The sequence below is a fragment of the Peromyscus leucopus genome, chromosome 22 (assembly GCF_004664715.2).
Source record: "Peromyscus leucopus breed LL Stock chromosome 22, UCI_PerLeu_2.1, whole genome shotgun sequence".
Taxonomy (NCBI): Eukaryota; Metazoa; Chordata; class Mammalia; order Rodentia; family Cricetidae; genus Peromyscus; species Peromyscus leucopus.
Window position 1 is genome coordinate 54,463,420 of NC_051081.1, and position 23,072 is coordinate 54,486,491.

Genomic DNA, 23,072 nt, shown 5'->3' on the forward strand with positions numbered 1-23,072 from the left:
CCTGGGTGTGGCAGCACCCTGGGCCCCTCCACACACTTTGCAGAAGAGCTTAGCTGCTTGTGTGTCCTCCATGTCTCACAGCACAGGGTCAGAGCCAGGGAGGACAGCTTGCAAATCCCCAGGTCTGCTTTTGGCTATCTCTGGGAATGCAGAGGGGGAGCTTATACTGCAGTACAGGAGGAACTGAATGAGATACAGGATGAATCCACTGAGATGTGTGCATCTGCCTACTTGTCTTCATGGATTCAAACACCAAACGTGCACTCAATACTCATACACTCTGACACTGACTATAGAGCAGTATACACTGACTAGTGAGCCAGGTAGACACAACACCTAGCTAGTATGATTCCCCAGGGAAAAGCAGGACATCCAATTCCATGTCCCCGGAATACCGATAACAAGTAAAAAAGGACAATGAAGACGTGTCCTGAGATCTGAATGTCCCTTAAGTGTCATCAGAAAGAACGTTAACTCCTGAGTGCACACTGGGAAAGGACACATTGACATTATCTGCAAAAAGAACCTGCTTCCCCAGGCAGGTGAAGTCAGCTATATTGGAATGATGGCCCTACAAGGGTAAGGCCAGCTAAGCTCATGTAGTCTGACTTAAGAATTCCTCTCCCTGTGGTCAAGTGTGGGAAAAGGTCACCATGATAGGAGAGAAGCTCTTGGTCTAGTCTCTAGACTGGCTAGTGAAACTACCTACCTATTCAGGACTATCCAGCTCCTCCCATGGGCCAGCCTCTCTCTCTGTCTCTGTGTCTCTGTCTGTCTCTGTCTGTCTGTCTGTCTGTCTCTCTCCCTCCCACTCTTGGTACTTTCACTGCACTCTCAATCATCCACTCCATCTCCCTAGCACACTGGATTCATCTTCCTCTCGTGACCTTCTTCCAAGCTAGGAATGTGTGGGAAGTGAATTATTGCTGTAATGGCAAATCACCTAAGTGTCTGCGGTGGTTTGGATGAGAAGTATCCTCCATAGGTTCATATATTTGGACATCTGGTCCCCAGTTGATTGCACTGTTTGGGGGAGGTTATGAAACCTTTAGGATGTGAAACCCTGGTGGGGGAAGTATGCCACTGGGGATTGGGCTTTAAGAGATGATCATCTAGCCTGCCCTCCCTTTGATGCTCTCTGCTTCCTGTCTACATGACTGAGATGTGATCTCCTACCTTCCTACTCTGCCGCCGTGCCTGTTGGCAGCAACCATGCCTTCCTCCATGGTAGGTCCTCCCCCTCTTGAACCTTAAGGCAAAACAAAGGCTTTCATCCACAAGTTTCTTTTGAACATACTGTTTCATCACGGGGAACAGAAAAGTAACTGATAGAATATTCTAGGAGAGAGAGGAGCAAGATGCAAAGGAGGGGAACTATCCATGTTGCTGCTCAGGGCTGGGAGAATCAGAGAAGCTTCAGAAGATATGTGCTGTGGATAAGAAGTGCTCAGAGTGGACAGGTAAGAACAGAGGGGCATTTCTAGTTGAGGGGAAACTTGGCAAGGTCTTGGGGTCAAGAAAGCGCTATTTGATCTCATCGAGTCTTTCTTCTCCTCCGTCTTTCTCATTCTTTCATCCTCCCCTCCTTCCTCCCTCCTTCCTCCCTTCCTCCTCCTCCTTCTCCCTTTTTGGCCCCACGAGAAGCCACTGGAGAGTGAGTCTGAGCAAATGAGAAGCATGCTCAAATGGTGTCTACTCTTTTCCCATCTGAATATGCAAGCACACAGGACCACTGGGGGAGCCCAGACTGTGAGCGGTCCTTACTTTCCTCTGATGGCTGTCATGTAGTCCTCACAAACCAAGTGACACAAAACAAGGCGTGTGTTCCTAGAGTTCTGAACAATCTGATGTTATAAAGTCTGGGTATCAGGAAGGCTGCCTTCCTTCTGGGGGTTTGAACGACCTTGAGATACTTCAGAGAAACACATATATTCTAAGCTGAATGGATAGTTGTCTGTTGAATCATAAGAATGAAATCAATACTGACAGGCCCATGATTGACTTAAAGAAAAGAAAACCTGCCAATGCATTTGTAATTTCCTCTTCATGCTTTTGTGATTTTCCCCTTTTCTTTCAGAATCTTAGCTAATTACTACCCTCCATTTGGGTTAATAACCTCCTTATTTCCCCTAATATATTTCTTTACATGTTTAATTATAAGACAACATACAGTTGGTTTTTTAAGGTTTCTTCTTTGTGTAAGTTGAAACTTAGCAAAAGCAGTGTGCTTGGCGATTTTGCCCAATGTTACTGATCTATCCTGTATTTGATGGACATATTTGGGTTGATTTCCATATTTTTGCCATTAGACTTAATGCCCTGAATATTAATTTGCATCTTTCCTTAACCTCCTGCATCGAGTTTCTCTAGTGTGCATGTTAGATATGCAAAGTTTCCACCTCCCCAGTCACTAGCGTGTGAAGAAGCACAGTCTTCCATAGGAAGAGATGTGGCCACCCTCTGATTTCCCCATCTGTCTTGATGGTGTGAAAAATAGTAATAGCTTAGAGTTTTCATGAGTCTGTCATGGTTTCCCTTTCCTTTATTTTAAATTGAAAATAACTTTTTTACAATATATTCTGATTACAGTTTCCCCTCTATTTCTTTTCCCAGATCCTCCCCATGTCTCCACCTTTCCAACTCATGCCTTCTTTCTCTCTTTCTTTAGAGAATAAACAAGTAAATTTTTTAAAAAGGAATAAAAGAAAACAGAGAAAAATAATAAGGAGAAAGCATAAGAAACACACATGTACATAAACACCCCTCACAAAAACACAAAATTAGAAACAGAATATACAAGGAAAACCGGTGAGGTAAAAAGATCCCCAAACAAACCATTATGAGAAAAAAAATTCCTCAAATCCCACTGAGTTTTTGTTTTTGTTTTTTTTTTTTTTGTTTTTTTTTTGGGGGGGGTTGTTTGTGTGTGTGTGTGTGTGTGTGTTGGCTACCTACTGCTGGCATGTTGCCTACCTTTAAGTTGTGGTTTTATACCAGTAAGACTTCATGGAGAAAACTAATTTTTCCTTTGTGAGTGATCATTCATTGGAGATGCCTTCTTGGTTAGGGAGGAGGGGGGGGGTCCAGTTTCTCCTCTTAGTACTCAGACTCTAACTGATCTGGACCTGTGCAGGACCTGTGCATGCTGCCATAGTCTCCCTGAGACTGTGCATCAGCTCTGCTGTGTCTGGAAGACACTGTTTCCTTGGTGTTATGCAACCCTCTGGTTCTTACAATGCTTCTACGTCCTCTTCTGTAGAGTTTGCTGAGCCTTGAGGGGAGGTGTTTGATGAATCTCTCATGACTTCTAATAAAGCTTTCATACACTTATTCATAATTTGTGCTTAAATGACTATATGATTTGCCTGTTTGTTATCTATCTATCTATCATCTATCTATCTATCATCTACCTATCTATCTATCTCTCTATCTATCTATCTATCTATCTATCTATCTATCTATCTATCTAACTATCTATCTCTGTCTCTCCTGACTCACAGACATTTTAAACATATCCTGGTAATAATAAACTTCCCTGGCTGTATATATTATAACCAGTCTTTCTCAAGTCAAAGCTTGACCTTTCACTTTATTATATGGTTTGATCAATGAAAGTAGTTAGTTTTGATATAGTTGTATAGTTTTATTTGTGTTACTATTTGTGTGTGTGTGTGTGTGTGTGTGTGTGTGTATGTGCCTGTATGTGTGTATGTGCATCACCTGTGTGTCTGGTACCTGCAGAAGCCAGAAAAGAGCATTGGATCACCTGAAATTGGAGTTACAGGTAGCTGTGTGCCACCATGAAGGTGTTGGGAACTGAACCTGGGTCCTCTGAAAGAACAGTGATTGCTCTTAACCACTGACCCATTTCTCCAGACCTGTAAACTGTATTTCTTGGTTCCTATGACTTTAACATTATAAAAACATTCTAAGCTTCCCAGTATCTTTGTCCTTCCACATAAAGGCTTCTGTCTGTCTGGAAATCATTTGTGTTAAGAAGGATTGGGCACCCCTGTGTTGACCATTCATGTGAACAATCATTTATCTCCACAGTACTGCTGCTCACATCCCCCTTTTCCTGATCTTGACTCACTCTGGAGAATGTTACTCATCCCTAATAGGTTTGAGGGCCAGCGGCCCAAACAAGTAAAAAAGATACTTTCTGAGAGCCAACCTGGATCTGCCTAATGGCCTTAGCAATAGCAGCTGAGACATGATCTAGAGATGACCTGGATGAATGAGAGGCAGTCATGTCACACCAGCCAATGCATACTCATCAGACTCCTCCCAGGGTGGAGGGTATATAAGGCTTGCCTCTTCCTGAATAAACTGAGCTTGTTGTTTTGACATTCTCCCAGAGTCTGTGTTGTTGACTCTGCACCTACTTGGGCCCCTCCTGCAAAGGAAACAACAGCACAGGACCCTGCTGCAATTACTGTCTATGTGAGAATGCCTAGAGGGAATCGTAGCTGCACATGATTTAATTCACTGATGTGTTTGTGCTTGGATATTTTTTCAACTTGACACAAGGTAGAGTCATCCAGGAGGAGGGAACCTCAACTGAGAAAATCCCTTCATCAGATCGACCTGTAGGCAAGTCTGCAGGACATTTTCTTAATTGATTATTCATGTGAGAAGGCCCAGCTCACTGTGACCCCTGGTGATCCTGGAGTGTATAAGAAAGCAGGCTGAGTAAGTCATGGATAAAAAGTCAGTAAGTAGTGTACCTCCATGATGACCCCTTCAGTTCTGGCCTTTAGTTCCTGCCCTGAGTTCTCTCAAAGGTGAACTGTGATCAAGACATATAAGCCAGATAATCCCCTTCCTCTTCAAGTTGACTTTGGTCACATGATGCTTATTGTAGCAATCAAAGCAAACCAGAACAAATTTTATCCTGACTAATGAAACAAAGACTATACCTTCAGGTATCATGTCTATAGTTTGTTACTAATTAGTAAAACAGTATGACTTTGTCATAAATCTCAATACTGAGAGATAGAAGACAAGAGTCATGCATTTTTTGTTTTGTTTTGCCGCTGGCTTTTTTTTTTTTTCTTTTTCTTTTTTTTTTTTTTTTTTTTTTTTCTTTTTTTTTTTTTTTTTTTTTAAGAACCACAGCATCAAGCTGAATGATGGAAAGATCTTCACGGCAGACTGTGGTGAGAAGGTTTTCAGGATCAGAAAGACCCGGGTCTCTACTCTAGCCACACAACTTAATAGCTGCAAAGTGGAATCAAATGCTTAGACACTGGTGGTTCCTCCAGTATGAGGTGAAGAGTTTATGTTCACCTGATTGGGAAAAAAACACCAAGACCTCAAGGTTGTAGCTTCCTTTGTGTGTTTGATTTTTTTGTTTGTTTGTTTTGTTTTGTTTTTGTATTCAAACTTTTGTACTGCCCATAGAGACAACAGAGCTGAGTGGAAGTAGAGCTCATGGGGAGAGTACATGTCTGGTATGTGGGAGTCCTTTGGTTTGACATCTGGGACTCAAAACAAAAACAAGCAGAAAAAGACTCATGCATCACTACTTCACTATGCAAGAAAACATGCACACATACATTCAGATTCCATCAGCGTTTTTATGGAATAACCCAGGTCTTTCTCAGAATTATTTGGTGTGTTTGCATGAGCGAGTGTGTATGTGTGTATGGTGTGTGTGTGTGTGTGTGTGTGTGTGTGTGTGTGTGATATGCATGTGATGTGTGTTTCTATATTCATTGATATATGATGTATGTGTTCATGCATGTCTGTTGTGGGGGCCCACAGAGGCTCTTAAATGAGACCTTACTCAGGGTTGGAGAATCTGAGCTTTCTTTACCCAGCAGGGCTGTATAATGGGATGATTTGGCCACTGGTGTGGTTACCAGGTGTTTGGAAGCTCTACACTTGGCTGTATATTGTGTTTTGATATTGCAAGGGGGAGGTCTTTTGCCTCACCCCTTGGTAGTGTATAAAGAGGCCTTTGGAACAAACCTTGATGTGGCTGGGTATTGATGCAGGGCCCTCCTGAAGCTATCCTGTATCTCTGTCTTTCTTATCCTCTCTATCTCTCTATATTTCTAATACTTCCTCATTCCTCTCTTTTCCCCTCAAGAACCCTTGGACAGGTCAGAGCTGGTCTCCCACAGTCTTTGCATGCCTGTGGAAGTGAGAGGTCAACACTGGATATCTTCCTTAGTTGTTTTCCACGTTACTTTTGAGACAACTTTTCTCACCAAACCTGGATTCACCGATTTGGTAGGTTGGCATGGTCCAGTCTCTGCTAACCCATCACTAACATCACAGACTCAAGCCACTCTCACAGACTTTAATATGGCTGCTTGAGTGAGACCCTACCTGAGGCTCCAAGGCTCCTTTAGCAGGTACTTTACAGAGAGAACACTGGGGTGGCTCTTTTGAGTAATTGCTTCCTGTGTTTTCTAGGAGCCTTTTCCTCCTTAGCTGTTTGTAATGCTTTACTTAAAATACTTTTAAAACAAGGGTGGACTTAATCTAATGCTCCCTTGGCTAATAAAATGCTTAGAGATGTACCGCATTTGAGACTGTGTCTTTACAACTGCATGATGAAATTTTCAGAAAAGCAGAATGATTTCCACTCAAGCTGGGATGTAAAAAAGAAAATGGAGCCAGCCGAGTCTTCTGGTTACGGCTATCTTCTAGTGGCAAAGCACCACTGGGAATACACAATACATGCAGATTCATATATGCAACAATTCAAATGCACAATTCAAATGCACGGCATTCTTGAATTCAAAGACCCAGCAATTCAAATACACAATACATGCAAATTCAAATACCAGGCAATTCAAATACATAGCACATACAGATTCAAGACTGTAGAGAATATTTACTACCAAGTTCCTGTTTATAAAAATAGAGGCGCTTGTTGTGATTCCCATTATCCACACAGATGGTGAGTGGGCTGTGGCAAACCCACGAAAGGAAGCTCTCCCACAAGCAAGAGGGAATATTGTGTTCTCACCCGGGTCCCCATACCCACAGTTGTTGGCCCCAGAGAGGAAAAAGCACTCCCCGTATCAGACTTACTATGTGGAAACAGGAGGTGATTTTCACACGCAGTTTTGCTTGATATCCATCTCAGAGGTGGTATGAAGTAGGACTGGGGGATGTGTGTGAATTCATCAGAGGCTTCCTGTCATTAGGACATTGGTCACCCAGGACCACTCTAACAAGCTACCCCAAACTCAATGGTGTACAGTAATGGAAACTTGTTTTCCTATGGTCCTGATGTAATGGGGAGCTCAACAGAGATGACCACTCAGACACATTGTATAGGCAATTGAACGTCTTTAGTGTAGCCAGCTGGGATTACACTCAGGTGTTAGGAACCCAGTAGTAGACGCAAGGATTTGGAGGAAGGGGCTTTTAAAGGCACAAAGCACATCCTCGTTCTACAGCTGTGCAGGGAGCTGCTGCACAAGCAAACCGTTTAACAGAACCTAAGGTAAGTTAGCTGGGATATCTTGGCCTCTGGTTTCTCAAATAGAGTTGAATAATGTTCCATCAAGGAGATCAAGTTCTAGTCAAACCAGAAATGGACTCAGCAAAAATACAAGATGGAGGACCTCCTACACTGTCTTGCCCTGTCACACTGGAGTCCACAGTCTAAGGTCAAGACACCATCTGTACCACACTCTCCCTAAAGCCTACAGAGGCGGATGTTTCTCTGCCTCTTTCACCTCCTGGTGTCACTGGCAGACAGTGTTGCTCTCTACAGCACAAACACGGGGTTCCAGGCTCTACAGCTACCGACCCAGGCACGCAAGGAGGTCTCTCTTCTCATGGGGGCTTTAGTCTTCGGATTGGTGTCACCTTAATCAAGAATCATTTCAGTTTAACATGATAGATTTGATCACATCTCTAGAGGGCTTTCTGCCAATATGGTGAGGTCCACAAGTGCAGAGTTTGGAAATATCTTTGCAGAGAATATAATTTGTAATTTGAAACACATAAATGAGGAAGGGGTTTCCTTTCTTCTTCTCTCTCTGTCTCTCTCTGTGTCTCTGTCTCTGTCTCTCTCTCTCCCTCTCCCTCTCTCTCTTTCTCTCTCTGATCATAATAGGGCCACATGTATATTGATTTTTCCTTATCATAAGCTATGGAATGATTACATTTCTTAGATCTCCTCAAAGCAGGGAAGAGAAAGGAATCAAGAGAGGGAAATTAGGCTCTTCACAATAAACAAACATCCTAGAAAGGATTATTGTGAGAATTATGAGCTGCCACCTTACAGAGGTCCAAAAATTCCAACATTAAAATGCTGCAGTGAAGGGGAAAAATAAGTTTTGATGAACAGATACTGATTTTAGTGGACAGCTACCTTAGTGAGAATCAACAGTACAATTCTCTCCACCAAAGTCATGTGACATTATTAACATTTCTAGATTAGCACAGAACCTTCTAGAACTCAAGTAGAAATCTCCCTCCTTAGGAGTACAATGAGTAAACCATGTCAGAAGTAATATGTTCACCATGCATGTGCATTACATGGAAAACAGGAGAAACCACTCTAACAAATACACACAAACATTTTGACCTCCTACACATTGGAAATGTACTCGTCTACAACAGGCCAGAATGTGTGGGTGGAATATCGATACACACCTAAAATTGTCAAGGGTCTAACCTGCAATGTGATGGAATTTGGAATGTGGACCTGTAGGGATGGGGAGGTCTAGGTTGGGTCTTAGAGTAGAGCCTCCCACTGGGGTTAGTGTTCTTGTAAAGTTGGGAAAAGTCAGAACTATCTGTTCACTGCCTGAAGGTGCAGGGAGATGTCTACCATGGGCAAGCTAGGAAGATTCCTACTAGGTCGTTACCTCACTCCTCACACCCCACACCCCATAACTGTGAGAACATAGATTTCTGTGGTTTCAGCCCCTAGCGACATGGTTGTGGAGAGCAGAGAAGACAAGTGACACATTCAGGTGACTCTGCTCTCCTGAAGACCAGAGACTCATAGTTCCTTTCTCTTGTCACCCTTATTATTTCCAGGAGAGGCTGACCCATCCTTTCTGGCTAGAGCAGAAGTTTCTTAGGATTCTTAGGATTTCTTAGGATTCTGTCTTCCATTCATCCTTTTAACAATATGATCCTGCCTGCTTTGGTAAGACAGTTTATTATCCAGGGACAGATGTCATCCCAAGCTCCTCGACCAAACAACGAAGTTGACATCACTGAATACGGGAAGTGGGGCACACTGCACTGGCTTTGTGGTTGAAAGGAAGCTCTTTGTGCTTCCTCTACTGGGGCATGAATATGGTGGGGATGAGTCCACTTCCTCATGCACAGTGCAGCATGTTGAAAACATATACAGACCAACTAAATGTGGTCAGGGAGTGTGGTTTCATATTTCAGAAAGAGGAGCATCAGAAAACTGACCACCATCTGCTCTCAGAGAGGAATATTTATTTTCAAGTTACTTCAAAGACAGACACAAACTATCTTTCTATGTGAAAGAGCTCCTCCTTTATGTTCTCATTTTACACCATGCTGTAGGCAGCATTTCCTCCTCCTTAAGCAAGTTTGAAATCAACCAAAAAGTTATTGAGGGATGAATGGTTTGTGGGTGTGTGACTTCCCCTGCCCGCCTTTGACAAAGTTACTTTAAAAATCAATGTTTAACTCACAATTCAGATAAGCCAAATCACAAATAAAAAACAGTTATGACGTATGACTTCTCCTGGGAAGATGTGGACAAAAGTGTGTTTACTCAGGGTAGGGTACCAATACCAGACTGACAAAATGAGTTCACCCATCCTGCTTATTCAACCTGTGAGTCTACTGGGCTCACTCACGGGCTCATGGTTGTCAAAGCATCTCATGAAAGCCGACCCCAGCACTCCCACAGACTCATGAAAGCCTCATCCTGGTTGCTTCCTGTACAACTTGCAGGCAGACCCACCAGGTAGTCTCCTCTCGCCAGCAACCGGCAGCTGCTTGTGTGCCTTTGGGGAGGGACCTTGGGAATGCTAAAATTTCAGGAGTTACCAGAACTTTGTCAGTTCTGTTGCTTCCTAGTATTTCAGTTCAGAAGTGACAGCTATACAACGGAATACCTCCCTACTTGCTGTTTGTAACACACAGGAGGAGAGAGAGGAAGAGAACATGAAACATTATTGAAATCCATAAAGTCACATGACCAGGCAAAAAGCCAGACAGGGATGTTTTGTTTCATAATAGCTTCCCTGAATGAGTAGCTCACAGAGAAGACATCATTACCATTATTCCTTCCAGGGTGAAAGTCCAGCTGTGGTACCAACCTGTCCATAATTTGTTTGTATATTTATAAAGACAACATTGTTTCTGGCATGCTGACATACCAATGTTCTAAGCATTTTAGCCCCATAGCTAGGAATTACTAGCTACAGTTGGGTCCAGAAAGCCCCTTAAGGCCCACGTGAGAAAGGCCTGATCTCCAGTCTGAAGCACCAGCAGGAACTCATGGTAGAATAAGGAAGAAGCACAAAGAGCTAAAAGGAAACCATTTTAAGTGCTGTTCTAGTGTAAGATCTAAGAAACAACACTTTCTTCAGCTTAAGTAAGGACTTGACTAAACTGTTACTATGTGGACATGTGATGTTAGAGCCAACAGGGGAAGTCAGCCTCCCGCTCCCCTCTCACCCCACCTTGGTAGGAGCAAAGTCAAGGCTCCCCAGACTTCTCCCAAACCATCATTACTCTCTACAAAATCCTTTTGAGGAACAGACCCTCCATGACACCCGTGCTTGGCTATGCTTCGTTGTTCAGTCATTTGACCTCCAGAGGAGAAAACAGTGATGTTCCCCCACACAATCTGAGATGTGTATGTCCAAAAATATTTCTCTCCCTTTTTCCTAGACATATATTTTTACAAAGCCCCTCTTTGTATCTAGGAGAACCAGACATCAAAATCAGACAACAAATAAATAAAATAAAAGACTTAGAAGACTGTTTTTCTATTTGTGCCTTTGCAACAGATGGTGCTTTGCAGGTTTAAGACATGAAGTAAGTGGCAGCACTAGTTCGTATTGCCCCAATGTCTGTTCCAATTGAAAGATGCTTCTGTGTATTTCTGCACAAGTTCTACATCCCTCAGTGGCTCAGAGCCTAAGATCTCCTTGGCCTTAGGAAGACACAGAATCCCCAAATAGTCCTCTGTTCACATCTCTGAATTGGCGTCTGCTCTAATTCACAAGTGGATTCGAATCACAGAGAAGGAGACAAGGTGGCAAGTGCTCAGAAGAGCATCCCAGAGATCTGAGACAAAGACGCCTCATGATCTTGTTAGTGAGATGCACACAAGGGTACTTTGATATCCAGGTGAAGTCTCACTTTGCCAGATATTAAACCAAAATTTGTTCTAGAGTGTATGCTTCAGTTTTGAGATCTCAGAGCACTTTCTAAGACCTTGTGCTCTGGATTCTCGTCTTTGTAGCCACTTTAGAGGAGTGGAAGGGACCTAACACTTACCAAACAGCACCAGCGTGTTGGGTTCTCCTTTGACCTCATCTCCTGTGCTTCTAGCTCTGGGAGGCAGATGTCACCTCTGCCGCACAAAAGAGGAAACTGGGGTGAAGAATTGCTTAGCAACCTTCCCTGTGTCCCTCAGTTACAGAGCAGGACCAGGTGTCAAAGCATTACCTACTGCCCCATGTGTTACTTAAACTGATATCACTAAGAGAAGGTAGGATATTCTTGACCATGTTAGCAAGGCCTTAAAAATAAATTATCAATCACTCCTCATCCAAATGGCTCCTTATGGGACAAAGGCAGGTCAAACCCCTTGTCCTATCTTCTTACAGCAGGACCTCCACATGACCAGCCCTCGGAGCTGCCCTCCATGTCATGGATCTGTTTCCCCTTCATCTCCATAGTGTTTTATTTTTAACAGTGCCCAGTCCTGTTTGCGGAGACCTCATCCATGTCAAGCCCTAAGAGAAGACTGTGCAGAACACAGACCACAGGCCTTGATTTTCCAGAGTGGGACCAAGAGAGGCAGAAGACCAAAGGTTGACATGAGCAGGTCTGTAGGACATAATGTGTCGTCCCATTTGGGAACATGTTGAGCTGCACTTAGGGAGAGAGAGTGATTGGGACAAAGACTCAAGAGTTTAGCTTTGACAACTAGGAGCTGTCAGGGTAGAGAATAGCCTGAAAAGTATGATGCTTGAGGTGTGGAGCCACAATGTGGTATGGGAGAAAGCTGTATAGCACAGTAGGGGGCTGTGTGTAGTGTGGCATTGTGTAGTCAGTTACGTGTTGCGTGGTGTGACATGAGAATGTGTTGTATGGTAGGATGCCACATGGTATGCTGCAGTTTAGCTCAATATGGTATGGTCTGTGAGGTTCAATGTGACATTGTACCTAATATTTGGTGTGGCATGTCACAGTACATGGTATAATATGGTATGTGACATGGTAAAATTGGGAGAGATGAGAAACATGACACATTGCATTACTCCTGTGGTGGACCAGCTCCCAATTTTATGACCAGGGTACTCTTAAGCAGGGAGAGGTTGGAAATATTTAGATAGAAAGAGATACCTAAATGATGAAAGACAGAAACATGGGATAGCCTCGGGAGGACCTGGGTCAAAAACCCACTAGCCCCTTCTGTCTCTTCTAAAGGGCTATTTATAGAAATGCCAAGGGGTGGAGCAAAAGACTCCCCCCCAGCACAGCCAAGTGCAAAGTGCAGACCATCCCAAATACCTAGTAACCACTCACGTAGTCAAGCCATCCCCTAATGCAGCCCTGCTGTGTAAAGCAAGCTCAGCTCTCACTAGGAAACCTTTATGGGCTCCCACATGCTCCATTTCAACCAGTATGCTAGCATGCATCTATAAAAAAAAATCATATGGTTCCAAAAAATCACAACAGCTATGGTTATAAAAATGTGTAAAATATGATGCATTGCTTAAAGTTGTCATCAGTATTCATTTGTAACTTTTTATCACTGACAGCACAGAGATGGTAGCAGGTGTCAAGATTAAAAATATATTATAAAAGGAAGAACCTGAAAGTGAGAAAACTCTTCTCATTCATTACGCTTAGGTTTGTCATTGAAAGAAAGAATTAAGTAACTCCATTTAAGCAAAAGACCACTTCGAGATAGAAGCTAGCATAAAAGCCATGAGTATCCCCCTTGAATATCGACAAATCCATGCAGAGTGCCGATAAATGAGTGTGTCATTGAGACACCCAGCTCTCTCTTTGTAGTACTTATTGTACCTCTACTAACAGAATTATACTTGTGCAGACTCCTCAGTGGAACACAGTTTGATTTGTGGGGTGTGTGTGTGTGTGTGTGTGTGTGTGTGTGGTGTGTGTGTAAAAGTACTTATACAAGATTCTGTTTTCCATCTCCAGTCAATTATCAAATAAATTCTACATGGTATTAAAATGCCATCATAGAATAAACTTTATACAGAATGGTTTTGCCCAGCATAATCCAATGCTGAGTGTTCTGTGCTTTCAAGCATGCTAGATTAAGCCATGGTATTTGAGGGTTATGTCTGCAAAATATTCCTTATTCTAAATTAGATAGTTTCAACTCATTCATAAGGGGTTTATCAAGATGTAATCTCTTGATTAAATCAAAGAGCTACTGTGTTTAATTCTTTCATGTTTCTCCTTCCACTAGAATATGAATTATGAATTCTTCTCATTCTTTGTTCACAGTTTCACACTATCCTCAGACCACAATTAAATTAATCAAGTCTCATCGTTTTGCATGATCGTCACATTTCTTGTAACCACACATAGCCCCCTGTTTATGTAAAACTTACCTCATGAAGATGGCTTTAGTAAAGAACATCCCTCTGTGCCTTACACCCCTTCTGATAAATCTGGTCACACACCATGTCAGGCTGAACTGCTTAGTCATCCACTATTCTTACACCCATGAGTGGATGTTCCTTTCAAACTCTGTCGTCTTACCTAATTCATTAACCCCAGCAGCTAACTAACCTGGGAATTTTCTTACAAATTTTCACTGACTTCTCAGGAACCCCAAATTCTAGAAGAAAGAGAACTAGACTCATGGTCTTGTTTTGATTTCAGGTCACAGGTCCGAGTCTCATATTCCTTAACTGTCAATCAGAGATCATATCCCCTATCTGTATTAGCCAAGGTTCTCTAGAGTAACTGAAACAAGAGGTCTGTACTCCATGTGGTCAGGTTCCTCACAGCGACAGCTCCACTCTTGGGTACCAGTTTCCTGTACGAGTTACTCTTCTTGTTGCTGTTATCATATACCCAATGAGAAGCAACCTAAGGAGTAGAGAGATTGTTCCAGCTTACGTGTTGAAGGAACGTAATCCATCACCACAAGGAAGATCCAGTGGTAGGAAGGTAAAGCAGCTGGCCACTGCACTGCAGTCAGGGAGCAGAGCGAGATGGAGACTCATGCCCAGCTTGCTTTTTGCTTTGGACTCAATCCAGAACCACAGCCCATGGGACGGTGCTGGCCACACCAGAGTGAATCTTTCCTGTTGAGTTAAATCTTCCAGGAGACACCCTCATTGACACATTCTAAAATGAGTCAACTCGACAGTGAAGACCTACCCTTACATCTGCTAATTGGAAATCATCTTCACAGCAACATCTAGGCTGCTTTTGACAAAATGCCCAAGTTCTATAACCTAGCCACATTGACACATGCAAGTAACAAACTGATTCATCTAATGACGGAAACCGATTCGCATGATCTAATGAAGACTCCAAGACACATGATAATCTCTAACACAATGTGACCTGCTCTGCTCTTCACACGAGTGGCTTTGTCACCACTGAGCACCTCTAGGTGGGAGATGGGGAGGACAGTCTTAGTTTTAGTAGCATTTGAACAAAAGTTGGAAAACTTTTGTTTCATCTATATATAACCATTCAAACATGAACGTTCCTTTTCTCTGTACAACATCTGACTTCCACACACCTAATTTCTATGCAAAGTGCTCTTAAGAAATCATCCACTGACACATTAGCTCCTTTAGCTTGCCCCCAAATTTTCTATGTTCATATCTTTTGTACTGTAAATGTAGGCACTTAACTATATAATCTATAACTGTAGCATAATGCAATCCATCTCTTCTATAGTATTGGGCTAGAGTCAACATTTTCAGAATCTACCCATATTTCACTAAAAATTGCTGTAAGCCCACACATATCTTGAGTCAAAATTAGGAACACAAATGGTGGTCTCATTTTTTTCCACACATGGTAATTGGTAATTTCAATTAAAGCTGGTAGCCCTGATATAATTTTCCCGGACCTGCAAATTAATGGCTGCTGTAACCTAGCAACAGTGCAAGGAAATGGACTTTTATTTTGTCGAGTGTCACTTAGCTGCCATTAGCCAGGCCTTCACTGCACGGTGTGCAAGTTCACGTGCTGGAGCAGGTTTTTGTGAAAGAGCGAAAGTGTGAGTAATGCGAGCTCTTAGTGGCGTGTTTAGCTATTCATCCTTTCCTGGGACTTGGCCATTTAGCTCTTGAGAAAATTATAGGATTTTTATGTCAGTGAAAGGAAATTTCTCAAGCTTCCACTATAGACCGTGATAGAATTATATATGCCGCTGCTGCTGCTGCCATGTTCTTGGCAACTGTCAGGCCATGTGAAGTCTCCTGCATTGAAGTCAAGGAGGTGCCCTGCAAGGAGAGGATGGGGATATGAAAGAAATGGATGTTCATTTAAATAATGTGGATGTAATCAAGAGAAGGAAAAGAAAAGTAACCCAGTTAATGCTGAAGAAAGATGTTAAGAAGGAAGGGAACTAAAGGCTGAGGCTTAGCTCTTTCTACTGGGGGTTTATGCCTTTTTTCAAAATTTAAATATTTTATACTTTTGATATTTTCATACACAAGTAATATATCTGTATTATTTCCACACCTTTCTCTCCATTCCAACTCTTTCTCTGTACCCCAACTCCTTCTCAGATGTATGACCTTTTCCTCTTTAGTTATAGTTATTACATACACATACACATACACACACACATACACACACACATACACACACACACACACACACGTATGTATGCATACCATGTGGCATGTTACAAACCAACAGACTCTTTCCTAATCCAGCTTCCCATGATTAAAGGTGCTGAACATAAACACCTCCTTTAAAAACACACCCCTGTCTATAAATCCAGTGTACAACATAGATCTTCTATATTTATGAAAAGAAAAAAAAATAAAAACCACAAATCTCAAAGGCCAAGGCTTGGTTTTTGTAATAATTCACAGAGATCCTTGAGGACTCCCCCTCAAGCTGTCAGCCTCTCTACCTCCTGGGAGTCCTGTGATACACTGTGCTGGCTCAGATCAGCCCAGAGTCACTGAGGGCCACACGTCTTTCTGCTAAGATGCCATCTGAAGTCAGGTATAGCCTGTCATAAGCCAGGCGTGCAGGCTGTAGATCTGGCTGTGTCATTTACTCTGTATGACCTCTCTGTGATGAACTAAAATCTTAAAAACTGAATAACTAACTACCTTAGGCAAGATGGTTGAATAAATATGTGCTTTGTAGAGACGGTATGCAAGTAAAATGAATGCCAAGATGAAGGTTCTCTAAATGGATACTTCTCCATATAGACAGAGGTGTGTTGGACCCTTGCTGCTGTATCCAAATGCCTGGGAGAAACAAAGTAAAGGAGGAAATGTTTAAGTGGGGCTCACAGCTACAGAGGCTTCAGTCCAGACCCAGGCAGCTCCACTGCAATAGACCTGAGCCGAGGCTGAACATCATGGTGTCAGGAGTGTGTTGAAAGAAGCTGTTGGGCCCCTGGTGGCCAGAAAGCTGAGAGGAGGGAGGAACAGAGACTGAGTATAACTTTTCAGGGCCCTTCCTCCAGCAGGGCCTCACTGTTGAAGTTTCAACCATTTCCAGAAAGGCATCACAAAATGGGAGCCAAGCCTTCAAGTCATGAGCATGTGTCTGCATGACACATTTCACACCATACCAATGGGGTATTCTATGACTGCTTACCATATCTATTGCCACAGTTACTTGTCGGAAAACAATATGAAGACTACAATGATTTAAATTAATAAATCATTTGATTCGTGTAGTTCTGAGATAGGTAAAGACATTTTTCTACTTGTTTTTTTCTGGGCTCTTTCCTGTCTCAGACAGCCATGTGTCTCCTGAACAGCTCCTCTCATGGGACGTGAATTCTCAGACAGCTGCTCATATCTCAACTAGACAGACAGAACTGTCCTCATCCACCATCGGGAGAGCCTAGACTCACACTGGTGGTGGTTTTCTAAGACAGAGAACAGGATCATGCAAAGCGTCTTGATTCATGGTCACAGTCAAAGCAAGGTACAAAGCCAGTGCAGAGTCACAGAGCAATAAGCCACTTTAAAAAAAAAAAACAAAAACAAAAACAAAACATTTATTTTTAAGTTTCTATTTACCTGTCTGCTATTTATTCTGTTGTTGCTGCCAACTCTGTCAACTTGGCACAAGCTAGAGTCATCTGGGAAGAGGAACCTCAATTGAGAAAATGTTTCCATCAGACTGTCTGCAGGTATGTCTATGGAACATATTTTTGATGGATGGTTGATGTGGGAGTGTTCAGCCCACTGTGGATGGTGCCATCCCTAGGCTGGTAGTCCTGGGTGCTGTAAGAAAGCAAAGAGAGTAAGTCAAAAGGAGCAAGTCTGTCTCTGCCTCTGCTCCTGCCTCCAAGTTCCTGCCCCAACCTCCTCAGTGATGAAGTTTAAGACAAAAGTTACAAGATAGAATAAATCCATATCTTAATGTGGGGATAGAAGTTTGTTCTTGCTCACATGATTCCCAGAACTTCTGGACATTTATCTGGGTTTTGTGCTGTGCCTCTGGTACTCCACGGTGCAGAAGAAGCAAAAACTGGAAAATGTCACTGGATGAAGAAACACAAAAACAAAGCCAGTTCTCTATTCATAAAAAGTTTAACTATTTGAGCTGTATGTTTCTGAAAGATGAGACACAAGACTCTGCCATTAAGGCTGTCCTGCCAGGTTTAAAGTAAATACTGAAGAGAAGAGTGAGCCCTTGACCATGATTCTCCCATCAATGACAACAATCGGTGTAGCATGAATCTTAAAAGTTCTTATTAATAAAAACAAACTCAGGGCCTGGTATTGGGATGAATGCAGGAAGATCAGAGAGGCAGAACCAGCCACAGCCACCTCACCTCGCCAATTCCTCAGCTGATCCTATTTCCTCAGACTGGATGCCTCTCAGCTGAACTGTGCTGCTCAAAAGCCTAAAAACTTAACCAGCTAGTTCCGGTTTTCACACCTTATATATCTTTCTGCTTTCTGCCTTCACTTCCTAGGATAAAAGGCTCTTGTTACCATGCTGGCTGTTTCCAGTGTGGCCTTGAACTCACAGAGATCCAAGCAGATCTCTGCCTCTGGAATGCTAGGATTAAAGGCGTGTGTGCCACTATTTTCTGGCCTCTATGTCTGTCTAGTGGCTTTTCTGTTCTCTGACCCCAGATAAATTTATTAGAGTGCACAATATTTTAGGGAACACAATATCACCACAAATCAGAGTAGGGGGCTGGTAGAGAACAGAAAACATTTTGTGTCTCTAGTTACATATCAACCTGTCTGCTGCCTCTCAACCCTGGTCCCATGCCAGCTCTGTGACAGCATGAAGCCACTGACAGCCAATGGGGAATGCAGGAAAACATTGGAGATTTTATATTGTCCCTCCATTTCAATATCTGCTACTTTGAATTTCTCTGTCAGCCACAGCCTATTTTTGGTAAGTGTCAGAGACCAAACGCTATGACATAAAGACTAAAACTGATCTATTCTGTGCCCTTCTTTCCACCTGCTATGGCTCTGATAGACATCTCATGAAGAGACAACAGGCATTTCCCCACCCATTAAAGAAGCTAGACCATTCACACACAGGAAGTCATTCATGAAATGAACAGTCATGGGAAATACATGCTTTCCCATACACAGTGTGCCTGCCTTGAGAATAGTCCATGGCATAGGTGCCTGATCACTTCACAAATGTGTTACCTGAAACTTAGCAGCGGACAAGTGCTGGGCTTCCAGGGATTACCTCCTCAGCTGAGGTTTTTTTTTTTTTTTTTTTTTTTTTTTTTGTAAAAACAGTGACAGAATAGCCACTTTGTGGTCACAATGCTGAAGAAGTCCTGAAGACCACAGAAACAGTGAGCGTAGTGTCTTAGTTTTCTTTCCCGTTGCTTTGATAATATTCTTGGACAAAAGCCATGTCAGAGAGGATGGGTTTGTTTTAGCTCACGGTTCCAGGGTACAGTCTATCATGGTAGGGAAGCCAAGATGGCAAGAGCTTGATACAATTGGTGTCCTGCATCCAGAGTCAAGAAGCAGAGAGAGAGAGACATGCATATTAACTCTCTGTGTACTTTCTGCCTTTGAAACAGCCCAGGATCCCAGCCCAGGGAATGTTACCCTGGAGTGCTACCAAGGTGGATGGCTTCTCCCATTTCAATTACTCTAACCAAGATAACCCCCCACAGATATACCAAGGCAATTCTAGATCTCATCAAGGTAACTATGGAGATCAACCACCTCAGGTCGCTTTGGCTTTGTGGAAGCAAACCCAGGTCCTATACATGCTAGTCAGGTGCTTTGTCTCTGTGCTACATCCCGCCCCTGACGATAGTTTTAGAATTCATCCTTTCTCCAGAAGTGAGGAATTCTTTGGTATACATGGTTTGCTACCGCCTTTCAGGCATGGAAGCAAGTAGGCCACCCCTCCTTGCAAAGCAAGAACGCCAGCAAACAGTGCCACTACTTGGCTCATTGATACTTGCTAAAATCAAATCTCATTTTCCTTTCCATCCAGAGACACCAGTTGGCCAGAGGATCTCTCCAAGACTGCACCCCCCTCACCCCATCCCCCCACTGGTTCATAGCCGGCAGTGACTGGGTCCCAAATCAGTGCCCTGGCCAAGTGACTCAGGCCTGCGGTACTCATGACAATGAGGATTGATGGGAGGGAGACAAGAACAAGATTCATGGATCTCCTTACTCACATGATTTACAGAAAGCCGGCTTTTATTACCTAAGAGCCAGCCATGGACATGTGCTGGGCGCACTGCAGATAAATGCCTGGGGTGATGCTCTGTGGGCGGCTGCCAGGAATACGGGAGAGGAAAGTGGGGGAGGGGGAACAGAAAAATGATTTTATAGATGAGACACTTGTCAAAAATGCAGGGGGCTACATGCTCCAGGAACAGCTGGCGATGATGAGCTACAAAAAAAAGGAACCATTTGCAGGCTACGGACAGCTGGAGGCCCTACCACGCTAACTACTGAGTGGGCAAGACTGATTTATGAACGGGACACTAATGGCAAAGAAATAAAGATTGATTTGCACTACAGCACATTGGGAGAGAAGAGGGAGAGGGGGAATGTGGAGCCTGACAAAGGTTTCTCTGAAGCCCGCCCAGGACTAAGGTTGAAATAAAGATGCCAGATGAAGGCTGATTCATGGTCATGCAAATCACCTTCACGTCGAAGCAGACAGACGTCAGTCACGTGGGGATGTCTGTACTCCAGCTCATGCTCTCCTACTCCTGACATCCACCCTGATTTCCTCCCCAGTTCTCAGTTGATGAGCTGTTCCGGACCTGCAGCTGGGATGAGAGATGGCAGAGGGAGGAAGCTCCCCTTGGCCATAGCCCAGGTTCCCAAGTGAGAGGAAGGAGGCATTGCGAGTGTGGAAAAGCAAAATGTGAAGCTCGCTAGCCTGAGGACAGTGCAGAGCATCCTGAACTCCCATCCCTTCCTGGGCAGCTAGTATAAAGTTCATCTATTCCTGAGGAACCCAATCAGCACTTCTGTGGGAAATGTCTGGGAACCCTCATGAGGATCCGTCCCACCTACAACACTTTCTCACAATACACACATGTCTCATTTATTCTCCTTTTGCCATGACAGCATATGTTTCTTAAATGAATAACAGGGTTTTTATTTTCAGGGATTTCTGAGTTGTGTGTTGTCTGCTTCCCTCATAAGCCCATTTTGAGCAAAGACTTTACATGTGTCGTGTCTCGTACCCAGTAGGAACTTAGTAAGCATTTGCTGAATGGCCTCATCTATTCATTCATCCATTGAAAAATATTCCTTAGGGATGGGAATAGAGCTCAGTTTGTACAGTACTTGTCTGGCATATATGGGGTTAGATTACAAGTTGGATTCCCTAAACCATGTGAGTCTGGCTTGGTGTTACACACATGTAAGTCAAGCACTTAGAATGTAGAAGCTACATAGTGAATTCCAGTCTAGCCTGGGACACCTGAGAGCCTATCTCAAAAAAGGAAATAAGGGAAGGAGGGAGGGAGGGAAGGAAGGAGGCAGAGAGGGAATTAAATACCATGTGCTGTGTGCATTTTATCTATCAGCATTCATTTCTCTTCTAAAAATGAGACCCTAGAATGTATCTCATGGGTGCTGGCCCTTGAACTTCAGGCCAGTCTCTTGTCTCCATCTCCCATTTTCCTGGGGGAGTGCTGGGATGCAGATACCACATCCTGGTTGACATAAGTACTGGAGATACAAACTCTGATCCTCACAGTTGAGGGGCACATGTTTTTTCCACAGAGTCATCCCCCCCAGCCTGAGGTTCAAATTCTTGACAGAAAGCAAATTTTATAATTGGCTGTCAGAGATTCTGATTGGTTTTGTGAAAGGGAGAGGCAGATGGTGTTCCTGGGTAGGGATACGATGCCACTCATGCCTGATGATCAAACATGCCGTCAAAGCTCTTCTGAGGAAAGGTGGATTTGTGCAAGAAATGGCTCAGCTAGAGGCTGGAGCCCTGGAGTGGGTTTCCTGAAGAAACTCAGATCTCAGTGTGTAGCCAGCGAGCTTCCAGGGCTTTTCCCATTTCCTCCTGAAGAATTAGAAGCCAGAGAATCGAGGCTGAAGTTGAATAGAATAGGTGCTTTTTATGGATTCAGCAAGTACATTCTTACAGGAATGTAGCTTTTTTCTTCACGCTGTTATTTTTCAATGGCAAGGATAGCTTGCTGAGAATGCTTTGAATTGTGCCTAAGCACCATGAGTTGTGGCTGTGGCTTTGAAAACACTCATGCAAACACCAACGCTAGGAAAAAGATAAAAGATACATTAATGTGCTCTGCAGTAACGTTTTTGTGCTGGGGTCCCAGAATATGTCTCCAGAATTGGGAGAAGCCTGCAAATCTCCCCTGGAGAATCTCCAAACCCCAGAAAAGTCCTGTGGTCAGCCTGACTTGTCTTCTACTGGACTTTCCATGACATTCAACAATCCAAGGGGCATCTTGCCATCTCCTCTTGACTTTGGAAACCCTGTCTTAAACAAGATAGAAGCTAAAGACTGACACCCAAAGCAATCCCATCACACACACACACACACACACACACACACACACACACACACACACACATCTCATCCAACTCAGGTCTACCACTGTCCCAGGCATCTTCCCAGTGAGTAAAGACTTTCCCAACTGATTGGTGGCGATATCAGCAAATGCACATTTTATAATGAATGATAAAAATGGGTCAATATCTGCAAGGGCTTGTGACACAAAGGAGCCAGGAGTTTTCCACAGCAGCAGTGAGTGCATGGTGTCTGGACACATGCACAAAGACAAAGCATTTCCAATCTGCAAAGACCAATGGGTTTTTGTTTTCAACAGTATAAAGATCTGCACAGAATGAACTATGCACAATTACCTGGAAAGATTGCCGAAAGACTCATCCCTTTCCCAGCGACCTAGTTCACAAGGGCAAATTTTCTCTGAATATGACTCACTGCACCAGACTGACAAATCACAAAAGGAATTATGAAACTGGGGGCAGCCTATGCCTGAAGACCCAGCACTGTTGAGCCTGAGGCAGGAGAATCACGGAGAGTTCAAGGCCAGCCCTGGTGCCACGGCAGGTACCAGGCTATCTTGAGCTACAGAGGGACACCCTGTCTCAACCACCACTACCAACAACAACAACAAAAAAAAAAAAAACAGAATTTCTCCTATGAATAAAGATTTAAAATAAGGAAATCTGTAATATACAAGACATTCACTC